This window comes from Ochlerotatus camptorhynchus, unplaced genomic scaffold (assembly GCF_037179485.1).
Source record: "Ochlerotatus camptorhynchus isolate MF236.1 unplaced genomic scaffold, CSIRO-AGI_Acam_v1.1 ptg000328l, whole genome shotgun sequence".
Classification (NCBI taxonomy): domain Eukaryota; kingdom Metazoa; phylum Arthropoda; class Insecta; order Diptera; family Culicidae; genus Ochlerotatus; species Ochlerotatus camptorhynchus.
In genome coordinates, this window is record NW_027040816.1 from 2,747,486 (window position 1) to 2,766,228 (window position 18,743).

General features: G+C 41.7%; 1 protein-coding gene across 5 annotated transcripts in view; it reads left to right on the top strand.

Moving 5' to 3' along the window:
• The first annotated feature begins 3,026 nt into the window (after positions 1-3,026).
• The window catches only part of Mctp (multiple C2 domain and transmembrane region protein), a 168,654-nt gene continuing 152,937 nt past the window's right edge, over positions 3,027-18,743 (top strand). For 3 of the 5 annotated variants that reach the window (XM_065230127.1, XM_065230130.1, XM_065230131.1), the window contains exon 1: positions 13,201-13,809. The gene's annotated coding sequence lies outside the window, so the exon portion shown is untranslated. Of the gene's footprint in view, positions 3,039-13,200; positions 13,810-18,743 lie in introns of those variants that run through there. The other 2 variants (XM_065230129.1, XM_065230128.1) reach the window with 2 other exon arrangements.

Genomic DNA, 18,743 nt, shown 5'->3' on the forward strand with positions numbered 1-18,743 from the left:
CATTCAACTACTCATCAACTCTTAAGAGTTACCAATTTAATTCGTTCAAACAAATCTGACGGCCACTCAACTGGAGTTGCTCTTCTAGACATAGAAAAAGCATTCGACAGTGTTTGGCATGAAGGTTTGATTGCTAAATTTTCCACTTTATATTATGAAATTAGTTCAAAATTATTTAACTGACAGAACTCTGCAGGTAAATTATCAAAATTCCAAATCTAATCGACTATCTGTTAGAGCAGGAGTTCCTCGGGGTAGCATTCTTGGGCCTATATTGTATAACATTTTCACTTCGGACCTCCCTGATTTGCCTCAGGGTTGCCACAAATCTTTGTTCGCTGATGACACAGGCATTTCCGCTAAAGGAAGAAGTCTTCGTGTTATTTGCAGCAGACTGCAGAAAAGTTTAGATATTTTCTCTTCTTATTTACAAAAATGGAAGATTTCTCCCAACGCTTCCAAAACTCAACTTATAATATTTCCACATAAGCCTAGAGCTTCGTTTTTGAAACCTAGTAGTAGTCGTATAGTCACTATGAACGGAATTCCAATTTCCTGGTCAAACCAAGTGAAATATTTTGGATTAATACTTGACCAAAAATTAACTTTTAAAGATCATATTGTGTAGTTAGGTTGTTGCGATAAGATGCGCATGTTGAGTTTGAAATTTCGGAAATGGTGTATTTGTGCCCAAGTCCCGTTACATTACTGAGTTGATCTATTGAAAAAAAACGTGGAGGTGCCGGGCAAAGGTGTAATATCCTAGACAAATGGTAAGTTACAAATTCGCTGTTGTCGTCGTCGTAATCGCCATCGTAGTCGCCGTAGGCAGTACCGTTAGTTGAATTATCATATTACATACCAAGTGAAAACTTAATCATATTTTGTCGTGGAGTGTTGTGGTTTTGAGATGCTCGGTAACCCTGGAGGGATCGGTGCAGAGCAGAATATCGTGGGTTCAATCCCATGATCTCCAAGAACAGAATAAACCACCATCGATGGGTTCATGGGTGTATGCGTGATCCAGTTTGGAAGGCATTGTTGGCTGCTTTCAGAGACGTCGCTTCATTTGAATAACTTTTTGTTGAGTCGGTCGTAGATTGTGCAATTTGGGTCGGATCCTTGTGATAAATGCAAGAATGACAATTGTAAAAAATCGAATACTTCATCATTTCTCAATAGTGATGGAGTAATATGACATGCACTAAACTAAGGACACGGGATATACTACAATAGAACAAATTACTGATCGCAGTGGTGTTAGGTCCCGAACAGAGAAAAAAAAGGGGGCTCGGTGGCTATAGAGCAACTATTTTTGCTTAAAGAGTAGAAGATCATGGGTTAAAACCCAAGCCTCATTACATTACTAAGTTGATATATCCAGGCCTCTATTGTAGAAAATCGTTAATAACAGGAATCGGAGGAACGATTCAGCAAAGTAATAAGTATATTTAGAGAAATGTGCCGTACGCCTGAATCGGTTCGGAAGACATGGTTAACTACTTTGGATGATTTCATTTTATTGTTATAGCTTCTTGTAACCGATAATGAACGATCGTCGGTCGTAGCTTGTTGTGATGTAAGGGGCACGGTGGCCTTAGAGCGACCGTTTTTGCTTACTGAGCAGAAGATCGTGGGTTAAAACCCAAGCCTCTTTACAGTACTGAGTTGATAGGGTCGCGTCATTTGCTTAACAGGTTTTGAAAGATAGCATCACTATCCAATGTGAATCCAGATCTAACTTACCCTTCCCACTAACAAAAACGTCCTTCCCGTGACAACCGAGGAGATGCAGAGGTATACTCGGTCTCTAGTAGCAACGGTTGTTGAAATAACAATCCTTTCCCTCCCCGTTGACCGTAGGGACGTGGCCGGCGCCGTTATTGACCTCAAAAATATGGATTCTCCGGATTTTGTACACTGAGAATGGATTGCTAGTCCCAAGCCCCATTCATATGGTTCTTAGTGCAAATTTCGCTAAATCTGGTCAATCACGGAGTAGCAACTACTGAAATGAATGGTCGTCAATGCTCATGCTCAGTACTTCCGGAAGTTTCTTTTGATTTCCTTTGAAGCATTCTTCAGACAACCCTCGGAAATTTTATTTTTTAACTTTCTCCAGAAGATTCCAATTTATCCTGATAGTTTATTTTCTTTATTCCCCGAAAATAATCTTAAGGCCACTCCTGCAAATTAATTCTAGTTTCCTTGGAATTCTATTCTAAGAATTCTATTAGGATGTTTTTTATGACTTCCACCGGAAGAGTTCTGCAACTTATCCTGGATGTTAGTTGATCGGTAAATTTCTTCTGACGATTTCCGAGTTGCTCCAGAGGTCCTGCTGACATGCCCGAAAATGTCTGCCTACTTCTTCTGGAAGTTGCTCTACATTTTTTCTGAAAGTTTCTTCCAAATTGCCCCGGAAATTTCATCCACCTTGGATGTCGGGAGTCTGTCAACATCCTCAGAAAGTTTTTCCTATCTTCCTCTGCATTTTTTTCTGACTGCTCTGGAAGCTCTTTCCAACGTCTCCAAAAAGTTTCCATCAGCATCCATTCGAAATTTCTTTTAATCCATTACCGCCCTCCACATTACCGTAGATACGTACCGTGTAAAAAACCAAATGATTTAAAAAAACGTGTCAAAATTCGTCGTAACAAAAACCTGAGCAGTGTGCTGGAAAATGTTGCCTGTACTGCTAAGCCCTGATCACCTAGATAATTTTCGTTCATGATAAAGTTCTTGATATCGAAGGAACCTAGAAGTCAGAAGCAATCGTTTAATTCCATCTCAGTAGTCCTGCTTATTTGACTTTTCATTTTTCTGTTCCATTATCAAACTGTCCTTCAAATAAACCACACGTTAATTGGAAGAGCTCTGCTTTCACTCATAAAAGGTTATGGGCACCTCTACGAGACAAGCTATGTGCGGTATTCCGCAGTACAACGGTGGTTCCGGATTTGGACTGGAGCTTCAGAGTCAAGATGTTCCTGGATTTCGTGGGAGTATTGAACACTTTAACTGAAGAAGCACCGGCAGTAGCAGCTGAAAAGGTGAAATTTGAAGAGGCAGACCGGAAGGCCAAGTCATATATTGTCAGCTTCCTGGCGAATGAATGTTTGGCGATCGTCTGCGAGAAGAAGACGGTCAAGGACATGTGGAAGGCGCTCGAGAACACCTTTGCGAAGCGGTCAATTAGCACTCAAAAGCTGGTGAGAAAGCAGATGAATCGTCTGAAGTTGAGAGATGGTGATTCGATGAGAGCGCACTTGCTGGTGTTCGAAGACTTGATCCGGCAGCTGAAAACCGCTGGGGCGAAGGTCATATCGCTGTTCCAGACTCTACCGGATGCGTATGACCCCTTGGTGACGGCCTTGGAAAACATTCCTGAGGAAGAGTTGAGTTTGGAGATCGTGAAGCAACGCTTATTGGCGGAAGAGCTGAAAAGAACCGAACGTCACGAAGACTCAGGTGAGATCAAGGCTGCGGCATTTTCTGGAGAGAAGAAACGCAAGTCTACGAAGTTCCAAGGCATGTGTCATAATTGTGGAAAACGTGGCCATTTGAAGAAGGACTGTCGGCAGAAAAGCGGTGAAGCTAATTCGGCAGATCAACGGAATGCAGTAAATTTCATTGCAAAAGTTGCAAAAGTGGTATTCAAGCTCGATTCGGGTTCAAGCAACCACCTAGTGAATGATTTGGCAGTTTTCTCGAAAATACGCAAGGTGAAGCAACCCATTGTGATTCAAATAGCGAAGGACGGAGAAACACTGGTATCAAAAACGGTTGGAACCATCGTCGGAAGCAGTAACAAAAACACGTCGTTGAACATGAAGGATGTTCTCTATGTTCCCGAGCTTCGCAACAACCTGATGTATGTATGTATGTATGTAAGGTAGCCACCATCCCTTCGAAGATCTTGTCTTATATGCAGCTCCACTTAATAGCAAGATCAATTTGAGCTACCGATCTGAATTCACAATATCGCTGTATGAAGGGCCAAAAACGGTGGGGTGGACCCGTAAGCAGGGACACTTACGCGAAATCCACGGGAATTTAAGAATCTCCTTCCAACGATACGATCCAACAAATCGAATAACGCAATTCGCAATACTTATTAAGCTTCCTACAGGATGGTTTGTTAAGAAGGGCGCGTCAATCTCACTGAAACTGTTGGAGTAGAATTCACACCATCACAATCGAATCGGTAGGATAAAGAAAATGATAGTGTTTATTCCCTCCTAGACTCCGGTTGTCATACCACTCCAATCGTCCAGTTTCAGGTCAAATGATACCCTGATGCTCCCTCCCAACCCAGTATTTATTTATATATATAGTAAACATATGTAATGGAGAAATGAAATATATCAGAACATTAAAATACGTAATAATGAAAATACATTTATATGGATAAAAAAACTGGTATTCCGCAATGAAAATAATAATTATTTTACATACAATATGATGCAGCTCTATGTCTCCTCAGCTCCCAATAAGGAAGATGTAACCCTGAAATTTCCAACAAAAGACACAGAAAAGGAGATTTTGTTAGTAAGTTGGGTTCGTTGGATCAGGATTCACCTTGATAAGTGATGCGACCATGGTTTTAAATGAATCAGTGTTATCATGCATTATACTTGGATTTGCCCGAAGCCAAAACCAAATGGTGTATCATTGGGCCTTATTACGGGTGTCACTACACGGTGATAAGAAAGTGATACTCAGAATAAGAGCCGTGATTACCGTACAAATCAAATGGGAATCACTTCACCGTGACGACAAGTGACAACTTTTCACCGTGATGTGACATCCGTAATAAGCCCCCTTATAATATAAATCTGAAGACGTTCCATCATCGAAATGCTGAAAATGAACTTAGAGCATGAGCATGAGCAAAATTGATCGCCCGCGACGGCCAACACCAAAGAGCTGAAAACCAATTCAAACAAATCAAATCCAGACAAAACCAGGGTGAAAGCTGTAAGAGTGAATCATTACAGTATAAATCTAGTGATGTTCCGTCATCAAAGAGCTGGAAGAAAACTCAAATAATTTAAATCAATAGATCCAGTCTGAATGAAGGCTGCAAAAAGAGAATAATTATACAGCAATGACCCCATTTTGTCAGCTAGCAAAGTATGCGTATCTTAAACATTCATCTTGAAGGAGGAAGGTATGAAATTACAATTATGTGGAATTATTGAAAAATAACAGTCTGATGCGCGGAGAGATTGACAGGATCGGATCATAACTGTAATGTGAATATTAGGAATATTTATCATCATCAAACTATTCTTGAATTGACCTGGAAGAATGCTTGTCAATAATTGTTATACAGATAAATTAAATTGATAAACTAAATGGTTCAAACAACAACTCCAGCCTGTAAAAAAGCTGAAAATAGGGAATCTTTACAATGTGGATCCCCGACGGTCTTCTACTCAGTAAGCAAAAGCGGCAGCCACCAGGCTAGTCGATCTGCTAAATTTAAATATTGAAACCTTATTTTATGAAGTTCTTAAGGTTCAATTCACTTTGATGCATCTTTTAAAAATTCAAAAGCAGTCCCCCTCGACGCACCATTTCAGATTGAAAAAAGCTCGCGTCATTTTGTGTAAAATATCAAAAGGAATCGAATAGTGCGAGCTTTTTGCAATCCGAAACAATGCGTCGGAAAAAAACTGCTCCTGAACCCCTCCAAAAAGCATCAAAGTAAATTGAACCTTAAGAATACCAATTGAAACACAATGTAAACAAATAAAAGTTAAGAGTCTCATCCGAATCAAATGATTCCAAACAATACGCATTCATAGAAATTAAGTTTAAATAGACAAAAGTAGAAAAATGGAACAATCTCACCAAATCAGTCCAACTGAATCCCTTGCAAGCAGCTATGTCACGCTTGGTGTAGTAGCTCCGATCATAGACCCGCCCTACGGGGATCAATCCTCTGGTCAAATGTAGTCGATTGCTCCATGACGCGAACACGAAGCGACCGCTCACAAAATCATACAACGCGTAAACAAACTGAAATCCAAGGGGGGCGACACAGCTAAATCTCAATCATAGATACTCGAAAAATCTCACGCCAGCGAATAAATCTACGAAAAATCTTCTTGCCATTTTAAGCATCTAAATCCATCTACTCGCATCGACTTCCATCTTTTTGCAGGAAATCTTCAAAATCTTCATAAATCTTCTTAAAATCTACTCATCGTACGTGCAGCTAAGAACAGCAAAACAAAATCGTTTCTGCATCGAAGATAGAGTCGCCCCCCTCGCTGAAATCAAAAACTATCACACGCGACGCCATAAATTTCTGTACCGGGAGCACAAGCGAAGAAAAAAAAACAAACAACGCAGATAGCGACACTTCTTCTGATGCCTGCAAACATGATGCATCACGTTTTCTTTTTCGATTCCAAAACTTCTCGGAAAGCGAGAAAACCACCAATCACACACGTATAACCGTCCGGGAGGCAGAGTGCCAGCGCTAATCTGGCAAAATCAGCGAACGCACGCACAAAACAGAAATAAACTTATACACAACCGTATCCGAACAGGTTCGAAGCTGAACTCCGGTGCAACGAAACTAGATGATTCCTCGGAAGTGGATGCGGTTTGAGGAGGTGTTTCGCTGACTTTTGCGCAACAACCTGATGTCCGTTAAAAAGTTGGTGAAGGCAGGAGTTGTGGTAATTTTCTGCAGTTCCGTTGCGGTTCTCAAGAAAAACAACGAAGTCATTGCTACTGCGAACTTGAGAGGTAGCCTGTACGAGATCGAGGTAGACATTCCAGTGTCTTTGGCAAATATGTGTCAAACTGAAGCGACCATTTTGTGGCACCGAAGGCTTGGACACCTGAGTCAACAGGGAATGAAAGCGATCAGAAGTAACAATCTTGTGGTTGGTGCTGATTTCAGAGCAGACAAGCTGGCGTTCTGTGATGCGTGCGTGCAAGGGAAACAATGTCGTGAACCATTCAACGGCACACGCCCGAGAGCAACAAGGCCGTTGGAATGAATTCATTCGGACGTATGCGGACCAATCGAACCTACTGCGTGGGATGGTTCGAAATATTTTGTTTCCTTCATTGACGACCATACCCATTTTGCAATGCTGTTCCTGATGAAGAGGAAATCGGAGGTGTTTGATCGATTCCGCGACTACGAAGCAATCAACATGAAGATCTCGAAACTAACAATAGATCAAGGCCGTGAGTATCTTTCTAACAACCAAAAGCGTTTTTACTCACAGAAAGGTATCCAAATCGAAACACGCCTCAACAAAACGGCGTTGCGGAGAGGTTCAACCGAACCATTGTTGAGAAGGTCCGCACGATGTTAATCGATTCTCAAGTCCCGAAAAAGATGTGGTCAGAAGCTGTCATTACTGCCGTGTACCTGGTGAACAGAAGTCCTACTGTAGCCCTGCCGAGAAGTATGACACCAGCTGAATGCTGGTACGGTCAGAAGCCAAGTCTAAAAAAAACTTCGAATTTTTGGATGCAAGGCATTCGTTTGGATTCCCAGCCAACATCGAAAGAAATTGGATGCCAAGAGTCATGAAACCGTCATGGTCGGATATGCACCAAACGGCTACCGACTGTGGGACAAGAAGTCAAGAAGAATTATGATTGCTCGTGACGTGAAGTTTCATGAAACCTGCTTTCCCTACAAAGCTAATTCTGAAAATCAAGCAGATACACCACTCGTTGTAGTACCGTACGAGCCAGAGGGGGAAGTTGTTCGTGATTCAATGAACCGCCACCTAAAGAGAGGCCAATGTCACGTGAGAATACTCCGATTGCTGATGATGCAGACGTTTTGGAGGCGGATGATACCGCAGCGCTCCCTTCGCAACTAGAACAACTCGAGTCCGAAGGACAAGCGATGTTGAGGCGCAGCGAACGGGAGCGCAAGCTCCCCGGTAAGTTGTTAAATTTCTTCTCCGGTTACAGAGCAACTTCTGCTGGCTCGTATTCCACAGATGCTCCTCAATGCTACAGTGACATCGAAGCCCGCTGCGATCGTATGAAATGGCTGAAGGCTGTTGATGACGAATTGCGATCCATGGAGGCGAACGGTGTGTGGAAGATGACGTCCTGTCCACGTGGCGTGAAACCTCTCAGATCCAGGTGGATATTCCGTGTGAAGGAAGACGAAGATGGCCAGGCCGCTCGATATAAAGCCCGACTAGTAGCGAAGGGCTACCTGCAGCGTTATGGAGTTGACTTCGAGGATACATATGCAACGGTGGCGAAGTTACCAACCATCCGGACTGTGCTAGCTGTAGGCGTCCACTACGAGTTCCATTTCCATCAGATGGACGTTAAAACTGCCTTCTTGCATGGAGATTTGAAGGAGGATATCTTTATGGATATTCCTGAAGGAATCCAGGCTCCAGCAAATATGACCTGGAAGTTGCTGAAATCATTGTATGGATTGAAGCAATCTCCACGATGCTGGAATGAAAAATTCAACAGTAAACTAGTCAAGATGGGTTTCAAGCGGTCCCGCCATGACTACTGCCTATACACACGATGCGAAGAAGGAGACGAGCTGTACGTTGTACTCTATGTGGACGATTTGCTAATCGCAGGGAGGAAATTGGAATCCATCGCACGTATGAAGGAGAAGCTTTCGACTGTGTTCAGCATGACTGACTGTGGAGAAGCACGCCACTTTCTGGGAATGAAGATAGCGTACGATCGGCAAACAGGAGTTCTTCAACTTTCGCAAGAGGCGCACGTGGCAAGAGTCTTGGAGCGTTTTGGACTGGCTGAATGCAATCCAGGAGAAGGGACTGCAATTGCAACGAGAGGGGACACCAACTGAAGAACCCTACAGGGAGCTACTAGGCAGTTTAATGTATACTATGCTGTGCGTTCGGGTATCTGGGGACGCCACCAGCAAAAACCAACAGAAACATACTGGCAGTGCTTGAAGCGAATCGTTCGTTACCTGAAGGGAAGTGCCAATGCTGTATTGAAGATCGAACGCAATGATTTGCTGATGCTTACTGGGCGGCCGACAATGAAGATCGAAAATCAGTCACGCGATACGTCTTTAAGGTGTTTGGATCAACGGTATCATGGTGCAGCAAGTTGCAAACTACAGTTGCTATTTCGTCAAGTGAATCCGAGTATGTAGCTCTCAGCGCCGCTACTGCAGAATCCCTGTGGTTATCTGGAGTACTTGAAGATATGAAGGCCAAGGATCCGAAAACACCTGTCGCCATATTCGAGGACAACAGAGGCTGTATTGGAATGGCGAATAACTTGGAGACGAAACGAAGCAAACACATTGATGTTAAACACCATTTCATCAGGGATCATATTGCCGAAGGACGCATCCAAGTGGAATCTATTGGTACTCGCGAACAATTAGCTGACATATTCACCAAGCCATTGGACTCTGGACGCTTTCAAGAACTACGGATGAGTCTAGGGCTACACGATTGAGAGGGGATGATATCGAAGGAACCTGGAAGCCAGAAGCAATCGTTTAATTTCATCTCAGTAGTCCTGCTTATTTGACTTTTCATTTTTCTGTTCCATTATCAAACTGTCTTTCAAAGAAACCACACGTTAATTGGAAGAGCTCTGCTTTCACTCATAAAAGTTCTTTTGTAGGTTAATACCTTCCGGATGCTCAGTTCAGATCATTACGGATCGTCGCATTGGTATTGTGAACAGTAAGTTATAAAGTTTTACTGATGTTTCACGACAAATCGGTTTGATATGGAACGCTTAGACCCACGGGAACGAGGTTTGGTACTGTTTGGTGCTTCCTGATTAAACGTTTTGCAGATTTTCCCTTCAAAATTCTATGCAACTTAGAATACAATTGTAATTGATCATTAGGGACTAATGAATCAGGTTTGTGGTGGAATTTGGCCATTTCCACTCTCGCGTGGTGAAATCTGTTCCAGATGATTTGAAGCGGCCGCATAAGTTTGTACTAAGATCAGTCGATTTCCGACCTCTACACGTAATTCTCGTTCAGGAAAAAACCTATATTGTAAGGAATTTGATAATTTTGCCCATCCGGAAGTCACCATCTTGATTTCAAGAAGGTATCAATAATCGATTTCTATCCTCTACACGACGTCCCCGTTTCGAAAATACCCATATTGTACGATATTCGACAGTTTTTCACAAACCGGAAGACGCCATCTTGGATTCCAAAATGGCGTGAATTATCGATTTCCGACTAGGGGCAAGTCAGCTATACTCTGAGCTAATATATTTACATTGAGTAACTGTGAGTTACTCGTATTTACTCAAAAAATAACTAAGCATCCTCAATTTTAATTTTTCTATATTTACAAACACATTGACGTCAGCCATTATGAACAGATTTCACACGCTCTCACTAGCAGAAGAAAATCATCGCATAGACCGAGGGGGCGACACATCTAAATCTCAATTCTAGATGCTCAAAAAATCACACACTAGCAAATCAATCTTCGAAAAATCATCTTTAATTTCTCGCATCTACTTGCATCGTGCTTCATCTTTTTGCAGGAAATCTTCAAAATCGACATAAATCTTCCTTCTATCTACTCAGCGTGCGTGCAGCTAGCCACAGCAAAACACAATCTTTTCTGCATCGTAGATAGAGTCGTCCCCTTCGGCATAGACGGAGGACTGAACTATCTAAAACGGTCGTGCGTGTTCAATGATCAGTCCATCTCAACCAGGTCACTGTATTGAACGGGTAGGAGACCAACGACGGCATTTTAATTAGCTACGTTGTTCCTAGTTTAAGTCAAATACAAATAGTGATAAGCTTAAAAAACCTTGTATTGCATGTTTTGGTGTGATAAAGAAAGGGCTATGTATTATTTAAGTCTTTAGTACCCTTTGTTTGCCGTGAAGCTGGAAGGTAAAGGCCCACCCTAGTTCAAGTCTCTTGGTGAAACAATTTATTTCATTTATTTATACTGATGTAAGCTGAAAACGATTGTCTATGTTCCAACATCGATCAAACGAGCTTCATCAACTATAATATGGATTTAGATAAATGATTATTAAATTCGGAAGTCACAGTGTTATAACTTATATAGTCGATAAGTTGTAGCCACATTAAAACCCGTATTCTTCTTTCTAGATCATCAAGAACTATTCTGTTGTTTATTTCAGCTTGAGCGAAACCACAAATATGTAAATACGGAGAGAAACCTGTTCAACTGAGTTGCTGCGATACAAATTTTCATTTTGACAACGATATTCATTATTGAGTAACGCGAGCAACTCAGAGTAACTCAAGATTTGCTCAAAAATTACTCATGATCGAAAGCTGTCTTGCCCCTAGATTTCCGGTGTCTACATGTCGTTCCCGTTCCCGAAAATATGTACCCATTGAACCGGCTTGAAGTACACTTCCAAGTTTGTTTTTTGGCTAAGTACATTCCTCAGAAAACACTAAACACTAAAAAAAAAGACTTGGTCAAATATTTGTCAAATAGTCTGGCTCTAGGGGTGAGACAGCTTTTGATAATGAGTAATATTGGAGTAAATTTTGAGTAACTCTGACTTACTCGAGTTGCTCAATATTCAATGCACGGTGACATAGCAACCTGCATTCCACGATTGTCAAGCAAAGAAGTTTGTCGAGGAAAATCTACGTTCATCATTTAACAACATTACATACCGGATTGCCATCCACAAAATCCGTGTTGCAGCCTGCAAAATCTGTGTATGCTTATCATTGTTTTACGATGATAATAATGGAATTTTCAAGTGAATATGGAGTTGACATAATTTAACGTATTGATGATGCACATTTTGGCAGAGGTTTCAAAGACTACGGCTTTATGACTCCAGGACTGTATTGCTCACGAATGAAAACTGAAGCTTTTGGTGGTAGTTTTTCTCTTCCTTTGCATAGCGTTTCACTTCCGACTTTGGAGAGAAATAATCATTGAGGAGTTACAGTTTTCACAAAGTTTAAACCGAGATTATTGGAAAGATCATTGACTAGTCAAATATAAAAATTTACTGCTCTATCTGAACAATTCAAACTAGAATTCGCAACTCGTGTTAACTTATTTATATAAGACGCTGAAATTAAATCATACATTTGAAGCGGTTAAGATTCTTAATCTTCACCGATTTTGCTTGATTGGTCAAATCTTGAACAGGCTTAAAACTAAAAATAGGTCTAATCAACACTTTCCAATGCATGATCATTATAAGAGTCAATGCCAAAACTGCTAATAGAATGCTAAATTAACCATCGAAAGAACACACCCTTGGCAATTCGTAATAAAGCACGCCAAATAACGGGTTCATTTCTAGGGATCATATCGTAAATATCTTTTCCTGATTTGTCAACTTTATTGCCCACGATAGTAGAGACCACGCATATAAGAGTAATTCATACTGAAAAGAAGAACACACGGATTAATGAGTATTTGATGCAAGAATACAAAAAATAGCATACGGATAGGATTACCCTGACACTCTGACAGATAATGCATGTTTATACTGATTTATTTTTTTTTTATTTCTTGACGAATGTGAGACTACTTTGATCACTTTTGAGTAAATATGAGTTGCTCAAATTTGCTCACTGTGAAAATATTAACTCTGAGTACAGCCGTCTTGCCCCTATGTCTGGCTTAGGCAAACAAATATCACAAATAGTATTATTTAGCAAAACTTAACGAGACAAATATTTGCCGTGGTGGATATCAGCTTTAGATCTTAACATCATCTTCGTTATCTTTTTCAAGTATTACTTGAAACGTGTGTATCTTAAAGATATTTGAAAAAATCAGCACCTTGAGTTAAAATCGCTTCATTTCAAACTTCTGTGATTCACCGAAAACTCATTCGAATAACTGATACTGACCACTCTGTCTTTCCCTTTCGAGCGACCACGCGACGCTACATACGACATCTCTGTGCAACAAAACTTGGCAATCATGCAACACATCGCTATCAAACGCCGCAAAAAAAAGCACGTTTTCACCGTCTACTTCAACTCCTGTCAGAGTGTTTGTAAGAAATTGGTATCAACAACACATTGGCAAAAAGCCTCCCGCTGCTGCTGCCCCATCCCTCAAGCTCGAAATTCAAACAACAATTTAACCAACACCGACTCAGAAGCAACCATCGGAGCAACCAGAGAGCTCCGTCGCGTTCCGGAGCAGAGCCCAATCCAATATAGGGTTGTAGCGTAGGCAAAAGGTAAAACACACTGCCGCCGTGTTTTCAGTTGAGATCGCGAGCGTCCCGGAGAGAGACGTCGGTTTCCCGATTTACTCGATTATCCCCACAGTGTCAGTCAGTCAGTAGGCCCAAAAACCTACATAGCTCTATATAGTGGCAGAATCAGTAGAATAGAGAAGAGGGAGGCTTTTTTTTATTTTGTAGTCATCGTCGCTGTCGTCGTTGTCGCGTGTCCACCTCCTCCCATCGTCGAGTGTCTGTGCGTTTGACAGAGTGCGTGCTTTGGTGCATCCAAATAAAAGTAAGCTCGGTCGTCGGAAAAACTTGTCGTGTGGTTCTTCTGGTTACCGGAGCGCAATGTGTACGGTTAATGATTTTAACGCTTGAGAAGAAGTTTTCCCCGCACGAATGCCTACCAGTCGTCGATTGAAGAAAGAGGAAAATTGGTGAAAATTCTCAGTGCATGAAAAAAAATAGAAGGAAAGGTTCTTCACACGTCACGGGAGGCTCCATGTTCTGTATTTTGGTGTTTGCTTTGTGTGTCGGTGAATTTTAGGTTCAACTGAATGAGAGTGTCAGTCTATTGCTAGGAAAGGAGCGAAGAACTACGTTCAGTGATTGGAAAAGAAGGTATGAATGGAAAGTTCAAGTCACAAGTTCAATCGGTGTCAGTGGGTGGTGGAGGTGAATAGTAGGCGGTGGCAGATGAAAATGTCACAATTTACCTTTCGCTCGGTTGACTTGATTGGAGAAAAGTGTACTATTCTCGGGGAAGAAAAAAAAACATAACATGAATACATAGCAGGCTTAAGGTTCAATTTACTTTGATGCATTTTAAAAAAATTTAAAAGCAGTTTTTTTCGATGCATTATTTTAGATTGCAAAAAGCTCGCGTCATTTTGTGTAAACTATCAAAAGGAATCGAATAGTGCAAGTTTTTTGCAATCTGAAATAATGCGTCGGAAAAAACTGCTTTTGAAATTTTCCAAAAAGCATCAAAGTAAATTGAACCTTAAAGTGATAACAACTCCCTAATCAATACGAGCAGCAGGCGAGAGAAGAAGGCAATAATCATCGCAAAAGAGGTCAAATATGTCGCTCACGACCAGTGTCTAAATGTACACGTCAAGTCAGAAGTAACAACACAGCCGGATCAATATTTTCGCCGTTTGGTCGCGCAAAAATAGGCTAGTGAGACGCTAAATGGTGAAGTCATCTGGGATATAAACAGCAGTGGCAGACGAACACAATTTCGGGTGACTTTTGCACTCTCTCTCGCTCCTTTATGTGTACCAAAATCAAGACGGACGCCAGCAGGATAACTGTATAAGTCTCACATGGATCCTTTGGTGGCGCCTGAGGCAATTATTCCGGCGACAACGAACGACAACGATCCTATGAAATCACTACGGGGAGGAATTTGCCTTACACACCATTTACAGCAGAGAATTTTTAAACAGGGTGGAATAATACGGTCATAAATGGGTTGACGGTTCAGGAATTGCTAATTCCGCTAATGTGCCAGTGGCCAGAAAGTGCGTGACTGGCATGCTCTTCGGTTCCCATTAGTGTCCAGAATGGGTTCACACGTAGCTTGGTGCCCATTCCCGCCGCTTGACTGGGCACGAATTACCCCGAGCATGCCATTGATTTTTCCTCCCATCATCCTTCGGACTGCCCTTTACTGCTGCTGCTGTTTGTTTTGCTCTGGGCGTTCCGTTACGGCTTTCCATCACGAACTATGGGGGTAGGTACGTAGAACATATAGAGGAGCCCTCAAGTCGGACGTGTTTGCCCTCTGTGAACATAAGTCGACCATCCGCTCATGTGAGTAGAGTGTGTCGTTGCGTGTCACGACCGGTGACGCTACGCGAAAATGACATGTAAACTGAAGAACGTGAACACGACATGGAAAGGGGAAATATCCTTTTGGAAGTAATTTTCATAACGTACGTGTTGTGTGTTAATGTGAGGGATATTTTTTTTTTGCTAGAAGGATTTTAATTGCATGAAGTGGCATGTCACAAATTTACGCTGATGCTTACAACCGCAAACAGAAAGCGTAATTTTGGGCCCAAGAAAATTGACATCATGCTAATGAAGAAGTCGTAATAGGCAAAGGAAAACAAATCATCAAAGTAGGAAGATGATGCTGGTGCTGACGACACCATTTGCGTAGCTCTTTATTTGACTGTGTTAAACAATGAATTAAGTTTTCAGTAGGACGATTCTAATACAAAATCAGTTTTCATATTATATTTTTAAATAATCTTTTCTTGAAAAAGTAGTATCTGGGGGACTTATAGGGGTTGTTACATTTTTAAATTAGTTTTCAAGATTTCTAAAGTTCTTTTATTTATTTAATAAAATTCCGTTCCCACAGATTTAATCTTAAATTGAGCATTTGCATGCTTTTAGCGATCAGGCGTGTCATGGTGGATACTCCAAAAGTATCAAACTCCTGAAACCGATTAATATTTATACCTTATTATGTTGTTTTTCCTTTTAATTCTATTGTTATTGTGTCTCTTTCACTATCACTCATTCACTCAGAGTTGGGAGGAAATGGTATACTTATATCATCATGAAGCTTTAGTGTGATAATTTATTAGCTAGAAAATGTTCTGAAAAGGGTAGGTTGATTGTTCCGCTAGAGAACGGCAGTGTGAAAATTGAACAGAAGTTGAATTTGAGTGAAGAGCCATTAATGCGACAATACTTATCAAATTCACACTCCTTTACCTTGCTTTACATTGAAGGGATTTGATGTATTTTCACAAATCTAAAGGCAAAAAAGTGCGCATTTGACTTACCCATATACTGTCTGCGGCTGTGGAATAGTTTTAGCGACGTGTTTTCCCCCTTGATTTGTTTTCCGTCGGTCTTGTTTTCCGTACTGAGTACCAATGCCACCGACGCCAGGGAGGCAGCTTCCACACTTGGACCCTACCTATCGACCCATCAACTCATAAACCGGGGACAAACGGCTTTACTTCCCTTCCGAAGGAAGGCATGATCAGAGATTTTATGCCTCAGAAAATCCCGGTGCCGCTGACTGGGATTGAAACCAGGCCTTTTGGGATGAGAGGCAATCACGCTTAACACTAAACCACCACCTACGCCGCTGAAAGCCCCACGTTGCCGGATGCATTTCCAGGCGATGGTGTGTTATAATGCTACTTTACCCAACTATTGTGTTGGTTCTCTCGTCATGACGAAGGTAGATCTTAAACTAGGTATACAAGGCTTGGTTCCGATAAATTCATAACAGATGCATTAACTTCTGGGAAATTCCCTGGGCTCGCAATAAGTTTCAGGTCTTTAAGGAAAGTCCATAAAACTCCAAAGAACTTATAGGTTTTCAGGGCAGAGTCATTTTTTTCAGGACCGTGCCAAGAACTTCAGAAGCGTTCATAGAACTTCAGGAAAGCTCCGAGAACACCAGGACAGATCAAAGAACCTATGGCCCGTTCAATTAATTAAAAAAAAATGCTGGATCTTTGAAGGAGTTTCGAGAAACTCTCTGAGTGTACGATAACTTCAGCAACATTCCGAGGGCATTAATAAAATTTAGGTAACGTAAGAAATCAAACTTTGGTGGGATCTTTAACGAAGAATCTAGATCTTCAAGGCAGTTCAAGGGGTAATCAACTCTGCACACTGTGCCGAAACACAGCATGGCACACTATTCGGATGCTGTGAGTATTGCCTGCACCTGTCTGAACCATGAAACTAAGTTTATCTCATCCGATTCGTAGCGAATATCCCAGCGGCTCGTGTTTTCGTCCAGAATAGCTTCACGCCAACTGAGTTCTTCCACACCATAGTCTGTCGAGAGGGTCGATACGCCAGTGAAGATGGCCAAAATGGGTTTCCTCCTGCAACGGTTGGTCAAAGGCCTGTAAGGTCGTCCAATACGATCTTACGGTGCAGTGCGGAATGCGATCGGCGAACTGAATGGAAAATAATCCTCTGACTGCATCATAGGGGGTGTGTGTGGTGGGTTTTGTATTTCGGCCAGGTTAGAATCCCGGTCTTACCAAGGGTCTTCCGGGATGAAAATTTTATCGTTTCTCCTATGTTTTTCCTTAGGTATCCTTGCCAGTCATTGGTTTCAATTGGTGGACTTCAATGTGAAATCCACAGGACTTTGTTGGGATGTACATACAAGTCCCAGTACTTATTGCGGGATGTCGTTACGTATTAACCCCAAATATTCCATCAGGTCTGAACGATTGCCTTAGCGAAACAGTATAGGATTTATAGGAACAGATCAATGCAATCAAAAATGCAATTACATTCTATTCCGTGAGTGCACGCCATCACCAACGATCCCATCTCCACTCTTCTGTTGCACTAGTTCGTCTGGAAAAGATCCGGTGAGATGAGTGGCCTACCAATCAATCAATTATAAGGCCTTGCTTAATCTCGAAAGTGTATGACGCATGACGACAATAAGTAATTTGCTGTTCGGCAAGATTCCATGGGCGTGCAGCAAGGGCGTAGCCAGGTTTCGAGCAAAGGAGAGCCGAAAAAAAAATTATGGAAAATTTGGCCGAATGCCATTTCACCGAAAGCCTTTGTGTTTCTGGGTTTAGGGCGAAGGTGCCCTCCCCTGTCCCCCTCTGGCTACGCCTATGCGTGCAGATGAACAACAACATCCACAGGGTACAGTTGAACTACAGATGCGAAGTTTATCTGGATCGTGCACCATTTCCGAGGTATGACAAATATGAAGTGGGGGGACACTTGATACTTTTCACTGTTTACCACCTGTGTTATTTGTTTTGATTGGTGGTACCTTGTGGTAGGTATCACATCTGCAAAGGAGCGTGAGCTTGATAGGCTTGAACGTGTGTAGTTGGGTGATGGTAGGAGACATCACAATCTGCGATACGATAAGCTTGGGTAAGGGGCTGTCCATAAACTACGTAGACAGTTTAGGGGGGGGGGGGGTTGACAATTATCCACGGCCCATACAAATTTTAAAAAAATTTGTATGGACAATTGTCTACGCAGGGGGAGGGGGGGGGGGTCAAAAATCCCAAAAAACTGTCTACGTAGTTTATGAAGAGGCCCTAATGTCTTTGAGGTTGCGTAGATCTGAGTCGATAAGAACTGTTTCGAGGATGTTGTTTCTAGGGTGGGAGTGAACTTTCGTCCGTTCGAGTTCTGGGTTTGATTTTTTCGGGGACTATTTAATATTGAAAATTTCGTCCACCGTCCGATTCTTGTGGACGGGTCATATAGGTTGATATATTGAAAATGTAAACACAATCACAAAAGTCTAACTTCAGGGTTCCCAAACTCATGGGATATTGACATCTTGATTGATACACTTCGGCCTACTTCGGAATGATCGGCACAACGCTTGGCACAGCTTTCGGCACTGCCAAAACTCTTGGCACAGATTAAGGTGTGCAGAGTTGAATACCCCTTGAGGCAGCTATATTAATTAATTGAGAGAATTAATAAAAAAAAGGTCGGAAATCTTCAAGAAAGTCCAGAGAAATCCACACGAGGATATTTTTAGATAGTTTCATTATATTCAGGGGTACATCAAG